Source organism: Peromyscus maniculatus, chromosome 18, assembly GCF_049852395.1.
Source record: "Peromyscus maniculatus bairdii isolate BWxNUB_F1_BW_parent chromosome 18, HU_Pman_BW_mat_3.1, whole genome shotgun sequence".
NCBI classification, from domain to species: domain Eukaryota; kingdom Metazoa; phylum Chordata; class Mammalia; order Rodentia; family Cricetidae; genus Peromyscus; species Peromyscus maniculatus.
In genome coordinates this window covers 23036657-23056527 of record NC_134869.1, presented here as the reverse complement: position 1 = coordinate 23056527, position 19871 = coordinate 23036657, and positions in this window count along the sequence as shown.

Below are 19871 nucleotides of genomic sequence, written 5' to 3'. Positions count from 1 at the left end.
CAGGAAGCTGAGAATGAATGGCAGATCTATATCCTCCACCACATGAAGCAGAGAGAGAGAGGAAAGAGAGAGAGAGAGAGAGAGAGAGAGAGAGAGAGAGAGAGAGAGAGAGAGAGAGAGAGAGAGAGAGAGCTCTGGACGCTGGAAGTAGAATGAGGCTATAAAATGCTCAAAGCCCTTTCCCAGTGTTCAGAGGGATTCCCGTAGGTTCTGAGTGTTCTGGATCTCAAGTTGTGATAACCAGCTGTACCTGTGACAGGGCACTTAAGACAACCCGATTTTAAAGAAGAACAGTATATGACCGCATGGTTTCAGTGCGTGGCCATTAGAGCCTGTTTTTCTTCGTGCCTGTGGTGGCACAGTGGATCCTGGCAGGTGTGTATAGCTGCTCACTTCATGGTGGCCAGGATGGAAAGAGAGAGAACAAGAAACTGAAGCCTGATTATCTCTTTCAGGCTCCAGTCACCACAGTTCTTTCCAGTACCCCAGTACCCCCTATCCCCCAAAGCTCCCACTACTTTACTCTAGGCTTGGAAACAAGCCACCGGCATGTGAATATTCAGGGGAACATTTGACATCCAAAACACGGCGAGAATAGTGTTGCTGGGCTTAGGTAAAACTACCAAGGAGAATAACAGTATCATGGGTGGCAAAGTCACAGAACTAAGTCATAGTAAGCTGTCTTAAATTGCAAGTGGATCCACTCAACACTTAATTATCAATTGCTTATTACACCTTCAGAAATTAAAGAACTAGAGTCTCGGGGCTTGTCTGTGTGTCTTGAGTCTGTTGAGTTTCTCCAAAGCAAAATCACGAGGGAAGTCCAAGTCGATGCTTTCCTTAGGAGAAACTTGACTTCATCAATGTTCTTCAGCATCTGTGATCAATCTCACTTGTGACCTTGTATCCAACCTAGCATGCTGGGAAGGATTTCCTTCCTATTAGCAGTCTCCACAGGCTCGCGGAAGATGTGTTCCTCCTGTGTTTCTAAGTCTCCTGTTCAGCCTCCTCTGAGCTCTTTTTGACAGGCTTTCAACCTACTAAATAATGAGACCATCTGGGTTTGGCCTAATTTCCCCGTGCCCTTCTCCAGGTTTCCACTAGCGACTAAGATCTCTTCAGTCCCCAGCTCTCACCACCAGCTAACTAGTCACCGTGAAAGTGACCCTGACCTGTCAAAGTTCTCAAGGTGCTAATAATAGAAACAGGTTCTGCACATATAAAAACAGCACAGGATAAGTAAGTAATCTTCTGGGGCTCAAAGTTTTTGACTCAAAAGTCTCATTGTAATTCAGGGCTTTGACAGTGTGGAGGGCCTGGACTTGGCAACATAACCTCCTCAGGTGATTCCCTGTGAGTTCTGGCTCTCTAGCCTTAACACTTGCCCTTCAAAAAGGACATAAGAAGCAGCATGTATGATTTGTCTTTTAAATTTCGCCATGTCTGTCCTTTTCTCCCTTTCTGCGGGGGCCGAGAATAGCCTTGGAACACCCCTCTTGTGCTGTAATCCCCGAAGTGGCCAGTTTTGAAAATTCAAGGCACTTTTCTGCTACAAGAAAATAGAAATAGATGGGAGGTCAGCGGTGCCTGCCTGTGCTCTTTTTCTCGTTTTTTTTCCCCACTTAAACTCAGCAGAGGAAGACAAAGGCACAGATAAGAGAAAATAATGGGATTCGGAGTTTACAAAGAATACATTAAAACGTAGCTGCTTCACTTCAGAAGAAATCCAGACTTCTGGGGCTTGGCAGAGTGAGCATGCTGGAGGTCACCTCTGCTGCCCTCTCCTTTCTGGATGAATCTCTGATTGGAAGGTGAAGATATTTGTTTCAGAATAAGTATTAACCCACAGAGAACATGATGAAGTTTTCAGGGGAAAAGAATTTTCTACCACTGTGCTCAGTTTATAAGGGAAGAGACAGGAAAAGGCCACTTAAAACGGAATGAGACTGTTGCTACCAAGAAATTATGAGATGACAATTAAGCCAAGTAAGCAAGAAAATCTAAATATTCTCTTGGCAGGATGCAGAGCTGCTTTGAGTTAGTATAGATTCATTCAGCTAATCTCACTACAAAATACAAGAGTGAATACATTTCTTTTCATGGATCATACTAGGGCTAGTGAAGATATTTTTTTTTTCCACGTCAGAAAGAACAGGTGGGTTTTGTAGGTAACAAAGGTACTAACTGGACTCAAGATCACTCAGTATAATGTAAATGTTAGTATACCTATTTGTGAATAAGATACTTTAAAGGAATGGTCACTTTCTCTACAATAATTATGAAAGAAATGACTTCTTGTTCCCATGACAACTGAGGAAGTTTTGAAGTCCCAGGAGGTTAAGCGTAACATGTTCAAAGTCATAGATGGGGGAAAAGATCAAACAACTTGAACCACGGTTATTAGGGACTGCACACTTGCCATATTTTCAGTGTTCCATGCTAGCTATGCTGATAGACTACAAAGCAATGAAATGATATAGCCCAGGTCTGTCAATCATGGAGGCCATTTCTAAACACTGTTGTAGCACTTTTTATATTTTTCTTTCTGAATATGCTTATGAGTCCTGGAAACCATGCTAAGACAAGATCATACTAGAGTTTGAATTTGAAATGCCCAACACAAGTGCTCATGCTTTGTTTTTTCCTCCTGCTTGTGGCCATATTTTGAAGATGGTGGAGTCTTAAGATGGCACTGGACTAGTAGATGGGCCTCGAAAGACTTTCTTTGATTCCAGCTGTTCTCCAATGTACCTGGTTTTATACATTGTTATGTGACTTTTTTGAAGAATAAATCTTTATTCTCTCTAAAAACAGGTGCTAATAGATACAAGAAATGAACCCATGCAACTCTTAAGTAGGGAAATGGTGCATTTGTTAGAGTTACAGAAGCATGGGTAACTGAGAGTTTTAAGCTTGGAATTCCCCAAATAATTTGAAGACAATTCAGCTGACTGGGAATTTTCTTTTCCTCAGCAGTTATTATTGCTTATGTATCGTTGGACAGGAGTCTTACCAATTTTGTAAATTTAGGAGCTTTCTGAGTCTTCTAAGTTTCCTTACTTTCTAAGACTTGAGCATCTTACCTCCTTTCAATAGGGAATGTTTCCATGCTGACAAAATAGTTACACAACACTCTGTCCCTTCCTCCAGATTCTTCCATTCTTTTCTGACTACCTCCCATGATGCTCCCTGAGTCTTGGAGGGGTGAAATAGACATCTGATTGTTTCTTCTCCATCTATGGCATACCATAAGCATATTTTACCACTTCATCAGTCATCTATTCTTAGGAGCTTAAATAATTATGAGTCTTTGCAATATATCACAATTTTTTTTTAAAAAAGGTCTTTTGCTCCATGACACACCCAGAGTTATAGTAGCCCTAATCTATGGTTGTAAATAAAAGAATTATTTAGAAATCAATTTGACAGGTACACTGCCTCCATTTGACCACCATGAAACCAAAAACTAACAAAAAACAAACAAACAAATAAACAAAACAAAATGAAACAGCAGCTGATTCCCCACTAGGACTTATGACCAGCCCCCCCCCCCCAGCCATCACCATTTGAAGTAACTTACAGTTAACTGTCAGGTGTGTAATGTCAAATGGACCATAAGTCAAATTAGAAAGCACTTTGTTGGACTTGTACCTTTAGTGCTACTGTTGTACCCACGGGTATGTATTGCCTAGCATATTACTATATCAGGCAGGGTCCATTGATGATCAGGACATCAGCTGACAATTTTCTACTGATGTCCTGAATGACAACAAACAACACACACATTCACTAAGTTCTGTTACTCTAGAGAACCAAAAACTAATAGAGCACCCAAGAGCATTCTTTCTCATTTACACAGAGTACCTTCATATAAATCCATTAACTTCTGATTTCACTGTTCTTCCAAATGCTTTCAAAATCTACTCAATGGTTATCAATACACAATGAAACCTTTTACAGATGGTGGGCAGAATCTCTAGAGGTTCAGGGTTATCAGTTCCAAGTAGTACCAGTTGGTCTTAAATGGCTAAGCAGATACTGTAAAGGAAACTTTAGATAGGCCTAATATGATGCCTTCACTTTTATCAGTTGCTTCAACAGAAGAGCAATGCTGTGTATAGGGAGATGAATGACACTATCTCACTTAGGCCTGTATAACCTACTGTCACCTTTCAGGAACCATGAGCTCCGTATTCTGTAATGTTGTTGCTGCTAGGAGACCATTGCACATTTCTACATCCCAAATGGTTTCTGGGTTTCTAGCCCATCATAATCTGCCTGACTCATGCCTAAGGTGGAGTACGTCTTTTGTCAACCATACTTGCCACTGGAAATCTTGGTTCTTTGGGGTCAGAACTGCAGCTTTTACCTGCCCATTGGTCACAAGTGGCTGCTGAAAGGACGTAGGGTTGGAGTTAACAATCTTCATCTTCAATATACTTTCTTTCAGGGGAAAAATGAATACAATGTATTTGGGTAGGACAACATCTCACCCATTAGATAACATTAATCTTTACTTTTAACTAGAAGAATTTATCATTTAGATGTTTTATAAATTATTGCCCTGGAATTGCCCAGGAAGCTTTACAGGCTTCCTGAAACTCACTAGCATAGCATCTAGCTTCCTGCTTTTTTCCCCCTGAGTAACTTCAGCTATATACAAACCCTGCTACATTTGCTTTCAAGTGACAGGGATAAAGTACATTTTTTGTTTTGCCATTTTTCATCCTCTCTTGATTTCATCTGTAGACAAAATTATATTAATCAAACATATTCATATGTTCCAGATCATCCTCTACCTCATAAAGATCTGTCTTACCATGACGATCAGCCATCTAAATAACCCCATACCAATCCAGGCATACATACCACTTCTCAGTGCCAAAATTCCCAGTAATGCTTGCCCTTCCCTTGCTGTCTTGAAGTCCCTAGTATTTGTAAGGAGCTCATCCAGTAATAACCAATTATTTCCCATAGATGATATGAAACAATCCATGGCCTTATTTTCCTGTATTGTCTCAAGTAACATAGCCTTTGTCTCAAGGACAGATGAGGAGATATATGGCTAAGATACCCAAACTGAACTCATCCACCACCATGTTCAGTAGTCTTATGATTCAACTTGTGAGAGACTATCCTATAAAGCTTGTATAAAAGTCTTCCCATTTAAAGAAGTAAGAGAATATTCTCTAGTTATCATGGTTTCTTTTACTGGATACACTGAAGTGTGGATTTTCCTTCCTTGTGTAGTAAAGAACATACTTCAGAACAGTATTCTATCACTTCTACTTCATTCTCTTTCTATTTACAATTCTCCCCACTAGATCTAAGATGCTGAAACTCAAGAAAAGGCTATTTTAGCACAGATCCAATGTGGACTCTCTTGCATCCTTCCTACTATAAGAAATGCAAGCCAACATCTCCACCAAATGATTTCCCATTTTCTATTTGTCCTAATTGACACATAACTGATTTGATTAACAGATACTTGTGAGTCACACTGTAAAGTTTTGATGCATGTATACATAGTATAATACTGAATCACTGTAAGGATTATAGATATTATCACTATGAAGATTTCTTTGTGGCTAGAACATATGAAAAATATAAATACTATAAATACTACTGTTCATTGTATTAAACAATGGAAAATAAGTAAGTCCCACAGAAAATTGTAAAATTGTAAGAGCATAAAAGAAGTGGTTTTTTTTTTTTTGAGTGGCCACTTGAGTGCATGGGTTTAAAGTACAATTAATCTGAACATTGTGTTAATTATTGTAGCAATGTTCACATGTACAGGGCAAACAAAAATACACCTGACTAGGTTGCTGCAAAATCAGGATTCTGCAAGTTTAGAACAACGGCAACAAGGAACAGAGGATCACTTGCAAGGAAAGAAAAGTAAAGGCAGCTTTATTTGTTTATTTATTTTTTGAAATGGGAGCAGCACTAGCTCTAGCTCACGAGGCTGTAAACTGAAAGTAAAGCATGAGAAATACTTCAGCTTTCCTGGTACTCAAGAAGAACCCAGTCAACAATTGCCATTGTTGCTGTCATGTTGCCGTGGCTCACAAATACCTATGGCAGACAATAAAGGAAGTTAAGTAGGTGGAAGGTGATGAATAATGAGAATGCAGTGGGATGATGGATGCAATGTTTCAGTGAGAACAAACACAATTATACTGAGAACTTGAGTAAATAAGACCAAGCTAAACAAGAATAGAAAGCTCCTACAGAGGCTGATAAATCAATCACATGGGAGGAATGGCCAACATGACCCAATAGCAACATGTTTCAGATGAGCAAGTTGTTTGCATAAAGCAAATGTTATTCTTTCATAGTTATAAACTTACAACAAGGAAGAAGTTCAGTTCTTTCCTGGGGAACCTGCTGCTAGAGAGAGGAGAAACAATGATTTCATTCCAAATGAATCGATTTCCTTGCAGTGCAGCTTAATTTTCCATAAAAACGTAGACGGGAAGGGGGGCAATTGGTGAAGAGTATTTGAATTTAAAGACAATCAATGATTATAGATTTGAAATTTGGATGATCAGCGTGGTAGAATATAAAATGACAGCATGTTTCCCACTTTCTTTTGAGACTAAATTTGAGTTGCAGAGAGATACTAGAGTATGGGGCAAGGATGATCAAAGGCACACAGTACTTTGGCTACCATACATGGCAATACATCAGAGACATTTTTTTTTTGAACTGTAGCTAAGTCCCATGCTCATCTCTACATGATACCATTGGGAGTCTAGGAAGTAATGCATGGGTCAAGGTCACTAGTGTTTTACTCAAGCCTGCTTTGTGCTCTTTATATTTTCTTACTTCATGGCTTTTCATTTTGTGTGCATTTGTGGACAATTTTCTTGAACAGAGTGCTTAATTCCCACAAACAAACCAACAAACAAACAAACAAAAAATGCTTTCTTTATAATCTTTTCATGTTGTACTAAATCATAGTTGCTCAGAGAGAATTAATGCTCATTAACATTTTTGAAATTGATTCATTAAGTGTTTAAAAAAACTAGCCTTTTATGTAAATATGTATGTATTCACATATATACAACAATCCAATATTTAATCACAATAAAACAATATATCTTCAAAAAGAAATGTGAGGTAACGAAAAAACACCCACTAAATGAGAAATGAGTGGTATTTTTTTTATGTTTTCTATATAGTTGCAGACTCTACTCCTTTTGAGTTTTTACACAGAGAATTTTGATTTCATTTTAAATTGTTTGTTTTTAATTTTTTATGCAATGTAATTTGATCATATTCTTTCCCTTCCCTGAAGTCTTTCTAGATCCTCCCACCATGTATGTTCTTTCTTCTCTCATTAAAAAGAAGACAAAACAAAATAAAACCCAAAGGACAAAAACTCATCAATCATTACAAAAGAGCACAAAAACAAACAAACAAACAAATAAACCATGGAGTGCATTTTGTGTTGATGGACTGCTCTTGACAATGAGGTCTATCCCGAATCATGCCCAGAGTTTGAGCAATACTATTTCATGGAGAGTGAGCTCTTCAGTACCCAAAGGGTTCCCATCCATCCTTTCAGTGCCAAAGATACCACCAGCAGTTTCATACAGATACCGTTGCCACTAGGTTCTCAACAAATCATACGCATTGTTGAATTTGGAAAGAAATGAAAAAGCAATAGAATGTGCAAAGAATGGAAACATCTGCTCTGTCACTGGGTTGTGTTTCATACCAGATTCTGAGCTTATTTATGGGGATGATGATTTTGCTTAAGTCTCAGAAACATTTTGTCTAGACTTTAGTCCCTGGATAATTCTAATTTAAATCTTTGGAATTGTCTTTTCCACTTCATTTGCACAAACAAATAAGAATTTGGTAAGCATAGCAAATAAATTGGCAAACATAAGTAAAAATTTTATCTAAAAAATATTCCTTTAAAGGTGATATCATTTACATTTCAGAGTAGGGGGTTTCCTCAGGTATCTCATCAAAGAAGACAAAAAATAGGAAGCATGTGTGACTACATTGTCAAGATTATCCAGATGATTTTTTCATTTGCTTTTGTGTTCTCTTTTTGTTGATACTAAAGTCTTCCAAATGCAATGTATTTTTTCCCTCTTTCAAGAAAGCATGAATAAGACAGCCAACAAACATAACAGTTATCTGCGCTTTAAAAAAATGCATTATTTTCTCTCTCATTAAAATACAAACAGGCATCTAAAAATAATAATAATATAAAATAATAGTAAACAATTAGGATATGACAAAACAAACAAACAAAAGCCAGAAGAAAAAGAGCCAAACAAACACATGTAGAGGCAGACACACACATTCCCACACACAGAAATACAAACACAAAACCAGAAACTGTAATACATGTGCAAAAGACCTGTAAGTGTACAACAGACAAACAAAAAAGCCCTGACAAAGTATTAGGAGACAAGTATCTGCAAAGACACTGTGCAGTTTGTTTTGTGTTTGCCATGTACTGCTGTGCATGGGACCTGCCCTTAAGAGTGGTTGGTATACCCCATAAGATGTTGTTGGGGAAAATTAAGTTTTCATTTGAGGATGATGATCAATTGGATATAGCTTTTGGTTTAGTGATGGAGGCTCATGTCCACTTCCACTCTCACTGTTGGGACCCTATCTGGCTTAGACCTGTGCTGGCTCTGCATGATTCAGTCTCTGTTGAGTTCATGTGTGTTGGTCCTGCTTGCTTACAAAGTCTTGTTTCCTTCGTGTCCTTCATGCCCTCGGGCTGCTTCTCTGAAGGGTTCTCTGAATCCTGAGGGGAGGAATGTGATGTAGATATTCCATTGATAACTCAGTGTTCCATGGTCTCTTCACATTGTTCAGCTGTGGATCTCTGTATTTATTCTAATTTACTGCAGGAGAAAGTGGAGAGGAGGAGTTGGGGGAAGAGAAACCATCACCAGAATGTATTGTAGGAAAATGTTTTTTCAATAAAAATATAAAATGTATTATCATTAATTTTTAAGTAAAATATAATTGCATACCTTTCCCTCTTCTCCCTCTGAACCTTCCTATGTCTGCTCCCATGTTCCCCTTCACGTGATCTCATATCAATGGCCTCTTTTTTCTGTAATTAATATTGTTAAGTATATGCATATAGATAAATGCATAAATATGTAAATAGAACCTGCTGTGTCTGCTTAGCATGGCTTGGATGTAAAGGATTCTAGGGTTGTACTCTCTATTGGATAACCAATCAGGCAGCTCATTCCTGGGAAATAATAATTATCCTCTTTTCAACATTCATTAGTTGTTTGTCGTTCTTTGTCTTGCCTTGGAAGATTTTCCCCTTCCAAGTTAGCATGAGCAGTACTGCCTTGCTTATAAATTTTTAATTAAATATTCTATTATTCTTTGTGCATATATTATGTATGATGTGATGGATCATCTATGTTTCTGTTGCTAACATGTAGTGAACAAAGATTGTTAAGTATCGGACACTATATATTTAAAAAGCAAAAAAAAAAAAAAAAAATCAAACCAGATCCCTTGTGACTGACCACTTGATACATAACTAAAGTCCATGGAACCCCAGGCCTTCCCTGCAACTGCTTCAGCTATTTCTCCTAGCATCTGCATTCCTTTGAGTACCCCCCTCCAACCTACAAAATTAGAACAATATTCCTTATAAGCACAGATGTGAGAATTCTCAGTAAAATACTTGCAAACCAAATTGAAGAACACACCACAAGTGTTATCCAGCATGATCAAGCTGACTTCATCACAGAGATTCATGTACAGTTTAACATATCAATAAACATAAACAATCAGACTAAACAAGTTGACTCACAGAGATTCAGGTATAGTTTAGCGTATCAATAGACATAAACAATCAGAATAAAACATAAAAACTATATGATCATCTTTTTAGAAGCAGAAATAACCTTTGACAAAAATCTAACATCCCTTCATGATAAAAAGCCCTGGAAAGACTAGGGATACAATGGATACAATTAACCATAATAAAGGCAATTACAGTCAGCTCACAGCCAACATCATTCTTTTTTAAAATTTTTATTTTTATTATTAAAAAATTTTCTATTCATTTTTACATACCAACCACAGATTCCCCTCTCCTCCCTCCCCCCACCCCCAGCCTTCTCCAACAACCCATCCCCCATTTATACCTCCTCCAAGGCAAAGTCTCCCACAGGGAGAAAACAGAGGACCAACATCATTTTTAAAGGACAGGAACAATAAGTATTTATGCTACAGTTATCAACAAGACAGGGATGTCCACTCTTTCCATATCTACTCAATAAAGTATTTGAAGACATAAATAGAACAATTGAACAACTAGAAGAGATCAGGGGGTATGAATGGAAGAATTCAGCATATCTTTACTTTCAGATTATATTGTTTTCTTCATAAAATACTCTAAAGACACCACCAGTAGACTTGGACAGCTGATAAAATGCCTATAGCAATATTTCAGAATATAAAATTAACAGTAGCCTTCCTGTATGATTCAATCATACTAAGAAAGAACTCAAGGAAATAGGACCTTCTATAATAGCCTCCATAAAATACCTTGGGACAATTCTAATCATGTAAGTAAAAGATGTGTATAATAAAGAGTTTAAGACACTGAAGAATACAGCAGAATACACCACATTCATTGATAAATTGGAATAATACTGGGCATCCTACAAGAGCAATCTATAGATTCAGTACAATCCCATAAACATTTCAACATAATTCTTTACAGACACTGACAAAAAATCTTTAACTTCATATGGAAAAACACACATGAAATTAAAATAGGTAAAATTATTGTTAATTAAAAAATAACTGCTAGAATTATCACCATCCCAGATTTTAAGGTGGGTTGCAGAAATACAGTAATAAAAATAGTATGGTAGTTGCATTAAAAGAGGCACATTGATTGGTAAAATACAATTGAAGACCCAGACAAAATTCCACATAACTAAAATATCTAATGTCATCTGATTTTTGAAATAGCCAAAATTAGACATTAGAGAAAAGACAGTATCTTCAACAAATGATGCCAATCAAACTGAATGGCTTCATGTAGAAGAATGAAAATAGATCCATACTTACTACCCTGAACAAAACTCAACTCCAAATGGATCAAAGACTTTGGCATAAGACAAGATACTCTGAACCTGATAGATAGAAAGTAGGGAATAGGCTTGAACTCACTGGTACAGGGACAAGACTTTCCAAATAGGGTATGGATAGCACAGGCACTAAGAACAATTAGTAAACAGGACTTCATGGAGCTAAAAACCTTTTGTACAGCAAAGGACACCATCAGGGGAGTAAAGTGGATGCCTACAAAACAATAAAAATTTTTTACAAGTTATAAATCAGAAAGAGGATTAATATTTAGAATATACAAAGAACTAAAAAAAAATTTTGAATGTCAAGGGGAAACAACCCAATTAAAAAATGGGAAATAGAACTAAACAGAGTTCTCTAAAGGAGAAGCATGTATGCCTGAGAAACACTTTTTTAAAACAATCAACATCCTTAGCCATCAGAAAAAATGAAAATCAAAACTACTTTGTGATTTCATCTTATAGTAGTCATAATGGCCAAGGAAATAAAACCAATGGCATCAGATGCTGGTGAGGACATGGTGAAGGGGGATAATTATTCATTGGCTATTGTGAGGGCACCCTGGAATAGCTAATATGAAAATGGGTGTAGAGGTTCTTCAAAGAGCTGAAAATAGGTTCACCATAAGATCCAGTTATACTCCTTTGGGCAATTACACCAAGGAATATATACTTTTCTACAGAAGTACTTGTTCATCCATGTTCATTGCAGCACTATTCATAATAGCCAGAAATTTGAAACAGCTTGGATGTCTATCAACTGAGTAAATGTATAATAAAAATGTGATGCAATTAAACAACTGTTGTATTATTCAGCTGTTAAGAGAAATGAAATAATGAAAATTTCATATAATCAAGTAAAGCTAAAACAACCATCCTGAGTGAGGCAACCCAGAGACCAAAACAGCTGTTGCATATAGGTGGGAGTTAACTTTGAAGCTTTAGATAAATGTGTATCAGTCTGTATAACCACAGACAGATGTTAGGTAGCTAGAAAGGGACCAGGGGGGTAATTGTGGAACGACTCACCCCTAACAGGCTTGAGGGCCAGCCGGCCCAAACAAGTATAAAAGATACTTTCTGAGAGCCAACTTGCGTCTGCCTAAGGGCCTTAACAACAGCCACTGATACATGATCTGGAGATTATTTGTACCAATGAAAGGCAGCCATGTCACACCAATCAATGTATATTCATCAGACCTTCCCCCGGGTGGGGTGGAGGGTATATAAGGCTTGCATCTTCCTGAATAAACTGAGCTTGTTGTTTTGACATTCTTACAGAGTCTGTGTCATTGACTCTGCATCTACTTAGTGTTCTCCCTCAAAGGGAACAACTGTATAGGATCCTGCTACAGATAATGTTATCAGGAGATGAATGAGGAACTAGAAGAGAGGGATTAAATGGAGAGGGTTATAGAAGGAAAGAGTAAAGGAGGGATTATAGGGAGGGACCACTAACACTAAAGACTGTTTGAAAAGCCATATAAAAACCTAATACTGTGGGAGCTTCCTAAATATACATACATATATGAATGGAATTTAAATGGACTCACATAATAGGGAAAACAATGCCTTACCTAGACATTTTATGCCACCACATAAAACTTTCTATTACCAGAAATGGCTTGTATTTTGGTGAATCATTGGCCAAAAAGTGTGATGGACACAGGCTGTTAGTAACCCTCTACAAACCCATGGTAAGTTGTTGTTGCAGAAGACACTACATACTTACCTTGCTGTACATGCAAAAGTTGAGCTGGTGCCCAAATAGAAGCTTCACCCCTATTTACTTGTGTTCATGGTCCTGGTAGGTACAATGCACGTGCTGCTGGAGGAGAAAAGTCATCATAAACACTACCTGCTACAAAGCCTGCAACCTACAAGAGTGATGTACCTTGAAGATATACACAGATGCTCTGGGAATAATCAACCACCTTTTGATTAGATACAAGACCCACTCCATGATCTGGAACCCATACCTGACTTGGTAAAGAGGCAAAGAACCTAAGACTAGATAGGCTTAAGGGCAAACCTACTACTATTATTCTGCTAAAGCAACATAGCAATAAAATGATTCCTAGTGACCTCTGGCTATATTCATGGATCAGAGCATCATTCATCCTTCATTGAAGCCACTCCTTCTTTCATAGGGTATTTAGCACAGTGCCCCACATTTGGACAATATGCAGAGAATGAGACTACAAAGCACTCAGGTCTACATGGGGTGTCTTTATCAAATCCCTTCTTGAAGGCTCAAGCATCTACTGTGACAGCATGCCCAAGACCTATACAAGTTCAAACCAGACAAAATCCCACCATAGGGGAGATGTGGACACAAAGCCCTATTGCTAACCAAGAAGCTATTTTCAATACATACTCTTTAGGGACAGGAAATTGTTTTTAGCCAATAGTGTCACCAGTATATCAACCACATTCCAGTTCAGGCCCTGTATAAAGGAGTAGTTGACCAATACAAAAAGCATTCCATGTTTTTTGCTGAGCTTTTGTTTTGGTTTTTACATTTTTAAAAAAAAATTTTTATTGATTCTTTATGGCTTTCACATGATGCATCTAGATTCCATTCATTTCCCTGGTCCTTCATAGTCACTCTCTGCCTTTGTAAACTTTCCCTCAAAATATAGTAAAATTTAAGAAAAAAAGAACAACAAAAAAATTAAGAAAAAGAAAATCTTATAGTGGAAGCTGTAGTGTGACAGAGTATACCACTTAGGTGTTCATTGCAATGAGCCAGTAGTCTGGTCTAAGGCCTCTGGTTTCTGCTACATTATCAATGTTGAACCCTCACAAGACTCCTCTTGGATACCCTGTTGTTGTCTTGTGTCATGGAGATCCTGCAGTTTCGGATCTGCAGGACCAGGCCCTTCATGTGTTCCAGCAGATCATAGATGAAGTGGATGTTGGAGCGGGCCAACTCATAGCCCTGGTTCTGGGTCTGAGTGGCTGTAGGGTGGGTTAGCCCACGAGCTCTTGCTCATCCTCACCACCAGGGTGAGGTCTCCAGCACTGCCCTGGCAAGTTCACCCTATGAAGCAATCAGCAAGGGATGGGGCCGGTTCTTCTACTTTCAGCACCTCAGGGCCAGCTCACAAGCACCTACACCACCATGGCCAGCTCTATCGCTTTGTCCAGGTGAGGTGCAGAGCCTACTTTCTCAATTGCTGTGGCCTATGAGGGGAAGGGTTAGCTTTTCCTGCTCTCATGACCTCAGGACCAGCTCTCCTACCTACCATAGGCATCAAGGGGTAGGTTGGGGAGGGCATCATTTCCTTACCCACACTACCACATGGCAGACAAAGGGGACAGGACTAGCTCTCCCACTCTCATGCCCTCAGGGTTAGCTTACTGGTACCCTCATGAACAGGATCAGCTCTATTGTGCTGCCCAGGCGAGATGCAGGACCTGCTCTCCTGAGTGCTGCAGCTGGTGAAGAGCAGGCCCAGTTCTTTCTTGTGTTGCAGACAGTGATGTTGGTGTGGGGCAACTCTGTGCAGCCCTATCCTCTTGATCACCAGTGGTAATAGGAGCCATGGACATCAACACAGACAGCAGTTACAGAAAGGCCCCAGACCCAGACTTCACAGTGGCCCCTGGTGGCAAGTAGGCTACCTACTTCAGCCTGCTCCATACTGCCTTTACCTCTTCAGATCTGCCTCCCTACAGGACATGGACCATTCTGTCTGTCTGTCTCTCTCCCATACCCCACAATATATTTGCTCACCATGATAGTGCCCAATTGCCTGGTGCTACAAGGCTCCTGGTTGGCCCATGTTTTCTTCTGGCTGCCCAGAGCAGTCATAATGGCCAGTTTGTTTTGATTTTCATTTGGGGAAGGATAAGGAGAGAGTGTAGAGGAGGTAGAGTGAGCATGAGAGGTAGGTAGGTAGATGATAGATAGATGATAGATGATAGTGAAATTGGATGGATAGGTTGAAGAGTCTGAGGAAAACAAAGAATGTGATCACAAAGTACTGAGTGAAAATAAATTTTTAAAATAAAATCATTTTTAATGTTTGAAATTGGAAGAAAAAATGTTCAAATTAAAGAATGCTGTTTTAAAAACATTGTTTAAACCCAGACTTGTCAACGAGGTGGTATTTTAAGCAAAACTGCAGTAAATATTCCCTGAACACTTCAAATTATAAACAGTCGCTTAACAAAATAAATAAACTATGTAACATCATCTCTTTCCAGCCTTGTGAAATTATCATACCGAAGAATACTTGGGGTGGCAATAAGCCACATAGTTCATATTCTGAATAACCCACACCTTATTCTATAGTAGAAAGGATAAGAAAAACATGTTTCCTCTACTGACAACATTCAGTCAATTTTCTTGCATTTCAGGGCTTAAAATCTGTGTTAAAAGCTTAATAAAAATGTCTATAACTGAGTGATGATTTTTGGTGAGTTTGAGTTAAAGGTACCATGATGAAGTAGTGTGAACATTTGATTTTCTACTCGGTGACTATTTAAATGGATTTTTAACTGCTGAATAGCTTTGAAAAAAAAACTGAGATTCTTCATTTTCAAGAACAAAGTGCTCTTTCCCCACTTTAGCAGATGCTCACACAATTGAAAAGCAAAGCCATCCAGATGAGCATTTAGCAGCAGAGGGAATTATTTTGTAATTATTGCAGACTTGCTATTTATTAAAATATGCAATTACATTTGAGAATGAATTTTTGAAAGCACTGTTGACATTATTATGGATGAGACTAAAGGGGAAAGAACTTTGGGAGATTGAAAATGAAATTGCTCATCAACTTTCTTTCTAGAATGTGCTTACATGCAGAGCAACCTTCCTCAAGTTTGTCTCTCTTTGTAAAATTATAGTACCCATTTTACAGTGAGAAGAACTGTGGATAAAATAGATGCAGTCACTTTTCCAAAGTCATGCAGTCAACAGAGCTGGTGTCCTCAGTGACGTTCTGACTCCCAATAACCTTGTTTCATTATCATCAAACCTATCTCCAGTCCACATACACTACCCATAAAGACACACTGTTACAACACTTGCAGTACTAGAGAATCCTCTGAAGTAAAGTGTACAGATGACAGTTCCATCACCTTAGTGGTAGATATATGCAAGGCTAGTGGTACCTTTCGTGTGTTACCAAGCTGTTCTTCGGTTCTGCAAACAAGAATGTAAGCACTGCTTTGCACCAGAGAAAGAAGGTCTGCCCTATGTCAACCTGTCTGTTTCTTACAATTTCTGCTTGACAGTGTTTACTGGAAAATGACCTTTTCCGGGAGTATAACATGCCTTTCTTGGCGATAAGAAATTCAACATTTACCCTGGTTGTTTCACTCATCATTTCAAGGAAAGTTACAACATTGGCCTGGGTCCACAGGATCTGGGTCTCCTCAGGTATTTTCAATAATTAATAATAATAACAATAATCAAAATAACAACAAAATAAAAACAATAAGAAGCAAATGACAACAAAATCCCATGCCCAATAAAAAACAAAATACCATAAAGTTTCTGAATTGTTCTTGTATCCATTCACTTTTCCAAGTATATATTTGAAATTTCCTATATATAAAGAAGACATAAAGATATTGAGAGGACTGTGGACTTAGGTCAGGTGCTGAGGTGCTTGCCTCGCATGCACAAAGCCCAAATTTGATCCTCAATGTGGCAGAAAACTGAGTGTGATAGTACTGTCTATCTTGGGCCACATAGTTGGTCTGGGGTCAGCCTTGGATGCATAGAACCCTGACTCAATTAATGAATGGATGAATGAATGAATGAATGGACTAGTAGGGACACAACTTTTGCTCTGAATAAAACTTCACATCTTCCATACAGGCTGTCCCCACCTAAGTGATGGAGCAGCCACTGTGGCCAATTATTTATGTCTCATCTGCTCTGGCTGGCCTTTTGGTGCCATGTGATACCAAGTAGGGGTCTGTTTCCTGTTATGTGTTTTTTAGTCTGCAGGCAGTGTAACTACTAAATTTAAATGCGGAAACAGGTAGAAGGCTTTTCATTCCCAGTGGCCTCAGACTCACCCCCTGGGCTCGCAAGCCAGGTGTCTATAAACTTCTCATGAAAATTCAAAGGCTTCAAGTGGAAATGTTCCTAAGGTCACATATAGAAACATTAACCTTTGCCTCTACCCTTTGAAATATCTCTCTTACTCATAAATAAATGATTATTGGTTTATTGTCAAATTTTTAAGGTTCTTAAGGAACAGGAGCATATACCTTTTGATTCTGCTGTGTTCTGGGTACTTGTCAAAAGTACCTGGAACAGTGGTGGTTAATATCTGGGGTACAAATGACTGAATGAAATCAGCTTAAAGGTATTAACATATGGTGATTTCTCTCTGTTGTAGTTTTTCTTTTGGTACTTCAGTTCTGTGTTTGGAACATGGTTGGAAACAATAAATGGAAAAGTCAGTCAGGTGTAATGGGACATTCCTTTAATCCCCTAACTTGGAAGGCTGATGCAGGTGAAAGTCTCTATGATTTTGAGGACAGCCTGTTTTTATGTGGTGAATTCGAGGAGAGACAGAGCTACAAAGTGAGACACTGTCTCAAAAAATAAAAATCAATCAATCAATCAATCAATCAATCAATAAGAAAAAAATTGGAAAACTCTGGAATGCTCCTCAGGGGGAAGTATTTCATGACTTCTTATGAAAACAGACATGAACATGACTTCACACCTGAGATTTATAGTCTTAGAAATAATCAGGAATGTATCCATTTTCAAATACTGGCAGCCATTGCCAATAATTTTGACAGGGTATTTCTTCAACCTATTAACCCATGTAGAATCACAATGACCAGGACTTACCTTAAAAAATGTGGTTATATGTTATGGTTTTGAAATCTCAGTAGTTGAATGAGATGTGCTTTTGGTGTGTCAATCCTTCTGCACACTGTATTATTAATTATGGTGATTTATTACAGAGAGTAGATGCTTTCCCATTTGGAGTTCTCCTCCTCAGACATTTGAAGGGGGAAAGTTAACTTTCAACTTTTAATCTTTCAATTCATTTATGCAGCATAAGAAAATTAAAGTTTCACACACAAGCAGGGAGTCTTGAAAAGAACCCCAAATGTAAAGTGGGGCTACATTAGTAGAGGAAGATATAGCAATAGCTACTGATGGCCCTCTGAAAACTGTCACTGTGGGTAGAATGAACCACTTCTAAGCTTGCCTTGATAAACATGTCACCATTTTCAAAGCTATATGCCAAGCTTGTATTGTTTTAACAGTTCATTTTATTTATCCCTAAAGGTAAATTTGGAAGTAGGTATTAGCACCTGATACTATAAATACTGTGACTCCAACAACATTAACTGATTTTTCTCAAGTTAAAGATATACTTGGTGCACAGGGTCCCTGCCTTCTGATTGATACACTGAGAAGTGGATTTTAACATGAAGATTCTCAGCACTTTGGTTTCTGTACCTTTACAGCCCTGAGTATCCAGTACTTGACCCATTGATTCTGGAAGCACTCAATTATCTGACACTCCAAAAGATAAAATGCATTTCCTGGGGACAGGGCTCGTGTAAGTGGCTTTACAAAGTCTTGGAACAGAAATTATATTCATCTGTATAGCATTTGTTAAAGCAGCTTTGGGTGGAAGACGAGGGTCCAGAGAGAAGATGAGAAGATTAATAGTTCAAATGACTTATTTTGGCATTTTAATTAGTAACAAAATACTCTGGTTTCTTGGATTTCATCCTTGCTGCAATCTGACAACTAAGGGTTCTTATTATTTTATAGCCCTTGGATAACACCTATTTAGTGACATTTTATGAGACTACCTTAGAAAATTCTGTATATAAAATCTGCCAAGAACCTTCAACAGGCTCAATAAATATGGGAACAAATACTAGCCTTAGATAAAAGAACTAAATTTAAGCTGCTTCCCTGCAAAAAGAAATCACAACTTATATCCAATGAAGTTCACTGTCTGTAACATAAATGAAATACATTAGTACTCCCAGGGAAATATAACTGATCTACAAAATGATTCATAGACTATAACTTAGACTTATCCAAACAGGAAAATCTGACTCATTCTCAGGAAAACAATACTTTCCAGGTATCAACCCTGAAAGATCCCAGATGTTTTACTGAGTACACAAAGAGAGTTTTAAATGATGTTACAACAGTGCTCAATCAGAGAAACTTGGATCTCTTCACAATGAAAGGAAAAGCCAGGAATCTGCGCATCAGGCAAGAAGCTTTAAAAGAAAACTAAATAAAAATTCTTGAACTTAATGATATTATAGACAAACCCCAGTAACAATTATTGCATGGGTAATTAGGTGAAAATCTAATAGACACAATGGTTTGTAAATAGAATAAGTAAACATAAAAAGTAAAAATATTCTGAAGAAAATTGAATATTCATGGACTTGAAAAAATTATTTCATAGAGGCTACAGAGGACAATCGCAATGCATACAAGAGAGCCACCTAAATGGCTACTGATTTTCCAGCAGAAATTAAACTATAGGATTCAGAAGAGAAAAGTGTCAAATACAGTTTCATGATAAGGTCAAGAAACCTATGTAGCCAATGAAATATTCTTTAAAAATTGCATCAATCTTCTCAGGCTGCCATAACAATATACCTCACATTGGATGCAAGGAACGATAGACATTTTTTTTCATGGATATGGAAGCTAGACTTTCAAGATCAATGGTTAAGCACTGTTGGTCGGGGCGCTCAGCTGGGACTACAGGCAGTTGCCTCCTTATTGTGTTCTGA